We start from the raw sequence: 6,000 nt of genomic DNA, 5'->3' as shown, positions 1-6,000 counted from the left end.
GTTCCTGACGGTCAACAAAACCAAATGTCTGCCAGTTGCTACTTATGGCCCTGGAGTATGGGAGACAAAAGATATTATGGCCATCCAGAGAGTTGAGAATAGTGAAGAACCGGGTTTTCAAGTACCCAGCGGCGTCAGGGACACGCCCAAAGTCCTCTAGGTTCCCTTGCCTTGGTATACAGAGACACAGAATACTTCTAGGTGGCGTCAGAGATCAAATTTATTAGCTGCAGCTAGTAGCAGAAATCCCAGTAACACAACACGGTGTACAACTCAAGAAACCGCTCAATTTTACTAAGGCGAGACATCCCTATTTATACACAAAAAGGTACATTTAAAATGCACGCCCCTGCACCACAATTCAACCAATAGAAAATACATGACATCACACAGCATCATACAGTAAAGCTCATTTTACAGTGTCCCAACCCACAAGTTAATATTTAGGCATATCTAAAATAATAATCTGGAAGGCCCGCACAAACCCTTAATTGAAAGCGTAACCCATGAAATGAAGGAACAATAAAGAAAAGTAGTTTCAGATAATGTGCAAGATTAACAGAGACGGAAAGAAACTTAAAAGTTAACAAATGTCTTGAATAGTGATTGGAAAAGCAAATAACGATCTTGCAGGGAAATTGGCTTGGCAGGGTCAATTCCTAGGTGAAAGGCCAGCTTCTGAAATTAACTCCAGTGCACGAAGAAATCCTTGGTTAATGTGTATATGTGATTCACAACAGGTCAGACTGCTTTGCTCACAGGCTAACTTCTGAGGCCTACATAAAAAGTAACACCAGAGGGCAGTCAGGACACATGGCAAAAACCCATGTTTCAGGAAAGAAAGTCTTTAAGGAAAGAAACCATTTAGATATTTGTTTAAGATAAGATATGCGCAAGGAAAACTAAAAGGTTAACGAGGTCCTGAACAGTGATTGAAAAACTCAGACAACGATCAGCTAGTGAAACAGGTTTTGCAAAAGGTCAGTTTCAGGTGAAAAGGGTTACTCTCTCTGCAGTTCATTCAGAGTCAGAGAAACCCAAATTAATATATGCACGAAAAGCCACTTGTTCGTTGGGCCCACAGCACTGGCCTACGTGAGGGCAAGATTAAAATGCAGACAGGTTTGAGCATTTCAGAACCACAGACCCTCCTTTTGCCATTACGTAGGCAATAACCTAAACTCATGTCAATCTGAATCTACGTCTATATCTATTCTCATCATGTCATCAAGGTGTTGCTGTAACATCATCTTATTATCCTTCACTTCTCTCGGGGCTGGTCTTCTCACACAGATCATAGCACAAAGACTACAAATGGCGGGACCACACTGGATGCATAAACAACACGAGAAAAGGATAGCTAACGCCATACCAAGGAACATCAGAATCTTCCATCCCCATTTGGACAACGACTCCCATAACCATCCCATCAACGACCAGTCTCCTTCGTCCACATGAATAGACTCAGAGATCTTATGTAGTCTAGAGATGGCTTGGTACCCTGTCGGGGCATTATCTGGTATGAAAACACAGCAACTAGATCTAATCAATTTGCATACCCCACCTCTATCCGCAAGTATAATATCTAAAACAAAACGGTTCTGTAATGTCATAAGGCGATCCGCTTGAAGCTCAGCTGTAATATTGCTAAGGGCACCTGCAGTCTCATTTATAGTGGCCTCAACCACTCTCGTAAGCTGACGAATATTCCTACTATTAGCCATAGGACCCCAAAAGGGTAGGAAACCCTTAAAGAAGTATCCAGCTTCTTGTGCGACAGTATCTTTCACATCGATTACACCTCTACCATATCTTGTCTTATGGTAATCGAAAACAGCAGTGTATGTAGGGGGAAGCAAAAATGCCACATAACATGTGCCAGAAAAATCAGATGGCAACCATGTGTATGCTCTATCGTGACAAATAAAATACGTGCCTTTAGCTGGCACGAACGGAGGAGATTTCTGGGACGTATAAACGTATGTGTGAACACACACACTCTTACCAAGCTGAGCCCTCGGATTCTGACCATTACCTTGCAGACAAAGATGACCTCGGTGGGGTACAATCCAAATAGGAGGAGACCTTCGCTGCCTTTCTTTCTCCGTCAAGCTAGCACTATATGTCGTCTTATTCCAACCGACATATGCTCGTACCTCATCTCTAGGGATAGCGTTATACGCATCGATATCTCTAATCATATCAACTATTCCCCGTATCAAGGCATTATTACTTGCATTGTCTTTGACGGAACGTACAGGAGAGGCTTCATTCCCATAGATAAACATAGATTGGAGGGCCCAAACTGACCCATTAGGCGAAAAAGGCAAAACCAAATATGGCATTCCCTTATCTGTAGTATGCGGCATAAGACCACACACCCAACAATTCGTGGTATTTATGACTAGCTGATGCTGATGCAACATCTGTATAAACGAATTGTTCACAAATTCTGATCTTCGTGTCTGTTCATGTTCAGGTAACGTATGAAACTCATGTGGAGAAACAGTAGAAAAAGAAAGAGTAGGTTGAGAAGTTGGTGCTGATGTCAATTGTGTAGAAGAAACAAACCAGAATATAATAGCTAATAGAATACATAAAAGTATTAAAATAGATAAAGCTATACCACACTTAGAGAACAACATTCTATAATATCGTTTTTTCATCTCTTGCTTTTTATCGTCATTCCTCAATACAATCTCCATTTTCTAATGTCGCTCACGCAATCTTGACAGAGTACTTCAGCTGTGACTATTAGCAGGTCATAGGGACACTGCAAGTCCTGCAGACCTACTGCCACTACTCAGGTCACAAACTGAACCGTTGGTACTCCTACGAGACCCTGCAACTGGCAAATGGTAACCAATCAAAAAATTTAACAGAAAACCATAATACAATTTCAGAAAAAGCAAGAGAAAAAGAAAAACAAAAGTCAAATGCAAAATACTTGAAGAAATTGTCTCTTTTTGGTCTCAGTGTGGGAAAAAAAACAATGTTCAAAGTCCCTTTATTTATTCCGAGATCGGAGGTTGTAACGTGATTTATTCGACACTGTTTGGTCCGTAAACAAAAGTTCAGGTTCGGTAGTGTCCAATCTCAAACGTGGAGGAACAGCTTCTTGCAGCACATTGTCATCCTCGCGTTCTGACCGTGTCCATGTCAAATGAGCATCACTAAAAGGCACGAATGTGGGGGCTCGCTCGCAATCTGTATCAGCTATACCATCCCTCACCCACTGATCATACGGTAAAGGCAAAGGGACTTTTTTCGTATGGGTGGCATGCACCCAGTTTTTCTTGCCAGCTACTCTAACAGCAGTTCTAGTGACCAGAAGAACTAAGTAGGGACCAGTCCATCTAGGCTCCAAATTCTTGGTACGCTGAAAGTTCTTGATGAGGACGTATTGACCAGGTTGGATCGTGTGCCCTGGATCTGTAGTAGCTGTCGGCAAACTGTCATAGACCTGTTGTAGGAGAACACGTAATTTAGCAGTCAAGTCATGTAAGTAATCCACCAACATAGGGTACTCAATACTGCTGTATTCTTTAGGACGAGGCACACCCCAAACATTTGCAGGATGACCAAACACGATTTCATACGGACTAAGTCCCACTCGAGAATGCACAGTCGTCCTTGTTGACAAAAGAGCCAACGGCAAGGCATCCGGCCATGTAAGACCAGTGCTCGCTTGTACCTTAGCTAATTTCAGCTTCAAGGTACCATTGTAACATTCAACAAGTCCAGCAGACTGGGGGTGATTCGCTGCATGGAACTTCTGATTTATTCCCAATCCAGCACACACTTTCTTCATGATTTGACCCACAAATTCACTCCCATTGTCCGACCATACAATTCTCGGCAAACCATACCTAGGGAAGTATTCTCTCAGCAAAACCTTGGCTGTAGACAAGGCAGTATTATCCTTTAGGGGGTAGGCCTCTATCCACCTGGAAAAGGCACAAACAACCACAAGGACATACTTCAAATTGTTGCATCTCTCCATATGTATATAATCTAGCTGTATCACCTCAAACGGATACGTCGGAGGAGCAAAATGACCAGCTGGAGTTGGAGTTCCCCTATCAGGATTATACTTCAGACAAATCATACAATGTTTCACCACATTCTCTGCACATTTCGGAATTCCAGCATTCTGCCAAACTGGAGCCAACAACTTGCATATTCCCTTCGAACTAATGTGAGCCATTCCATGAGCCATTGTAACCACTGGGAGCACATACGCATCTGGCAACAGCCATCGCTGGTGTTCTGACAACTCAACCCAACAACCTGTTGAATCCAACATACCCGTAGTTTCTCTCCAAACACTCACTTCTTTCTCAGTCGCTTCAGCCTGAATCATTTTCACACTTTCTATTGTGTCTTCACACATTCCACCAGCCATAACCCAATTAGCTGGGCCTGCAACATACATACGGCTCATCATGTCTTTCGCCGTTTCCTTCGCAACTTCATCCGCAAACGCATTCCCTCGACCAACATCGTCCACAACTTTCTTATGCGCACTACACTTCATAATTGCAATCTGCTTTGGGAGAGTGAGAGATTCCAAAAGTTCATTCACCAACTGCCCATGCTGTATTTTGGTTCCGTGCGAAGTAAGGAACCCACGCTCTCTCCACAAACGCCCAAAACTATGGGCAACTCCATACGCGTACTGGCTGTCGGTGTAAACATTCACTCGCTTTCCTTCTGACAACACGCACGCTCTAGTCAATGCAATCAATTCTGCTTCTTGCGCAGAATTCTGTGGTATGCGTGCTGTCTCAACAACTGTATGTAAAGTTGTAATAGCATACGCTGCAGTCGTTTCACCATTCGGAAGCTTAAAACACGAACCATCTACCCATAGGGTACCATCAACATTCGTAAGGGGAGTATCCCTTAGGTCAACTCTAGCTTTCGTTTCTTCCTCTGTACGAAGAAAACAATCATGCTGTTCTTGAGGATCCGTCTCTGTAGAGATCGGTAACAACGTAGCTGGATTCAGCACATTACATCGTTTGATGTGAACATGGCTAGCCAACAGTGTCAACTCGTAACCTGAAAGACGTGCAATAGTAAGGTGCTGTGTCTTAGTCCTGTTTAATAAGGTATCCACTGCATGTGGGACCATTACAATCAACGTATTGTCCAATACCAAACCAGCAGACTGTCGGATAGAAACAGCCGCTGCAGCTGTAGCTCTCAAACAACTCGGCAACGCCTTAGCAACTGGGTCTAACGTAGAGGAGAAATACGCACATGGACGTTGCTTGTCCCCAAACGTCTGTGTCAACACTGACAACGCACAACCTTCTCTCTCGTCCACGTACAACGTGAAAGGCTTACTATAGTCTGGAGTACCCAACACAGGAGCCGAACACAATGCATCACGTAGTTCAGAAAAACTTTTCTGACATTCGTCAGACCAAGGAAGAGGATGCGGAGTATCTTTCAGAGTCAATGCTAACAGAGGTTTCGCCAACAGTGAAAAATTGGGGATCCACTGTCTACAATACGATGTAATACCTAAAAAGGCACGCACTTCTCTCTGTGTGGATGGTACATTCATTTGCACAATTGCTTGAATTCGTTCTGGGGTCAATCTCCTTCCCTCCTTCGACAAGAGATGACCTAAGTAGGTCACTTCTTGGCGACAATATTGCAGCTTTGAAGGTGACACTTTATGATGAAGGTCAGACAAATACCACAACAAAGAAAGAGTAGCCTCTTTACAAATCTTTTCATCATCAGCAGTAATCAACAAATCATCGACGTACTGAATAAGAGCAGCACCAACAGGTAACACAAAACCGTCAAGCTGAGTTTTCAACGCCTGACTATAGATGGAGGGACTTTCACAATAACCTTGGGGAGCTCTCTTAAACCGGAAGCTTCGGCCTCCTAATGAGAAGCCAAAAATATCCCTACTCTCCTCAGCAATAGGAATACTGAAGAAAGCATTCTTCAAATCCATGACGGAAAACCAAGCTGCCG

This window comes from Lissotriton helveticus, chromosome 4_1, assembly GCF_964261635.1.
Source record: "Lissotriton helveticus chromosome 4_1, aLisHel1.1, whole genome shotgun sequence".
NCBI classification, from domain to species: Eukaryota; Metazoa; Chordata; class Amphibia; order Caudata; family Salamandridae; genus Lissotriton; species Lissotriton helveticus.
This window is presented reverse-complemented; position numbering follows the sequence as displayed.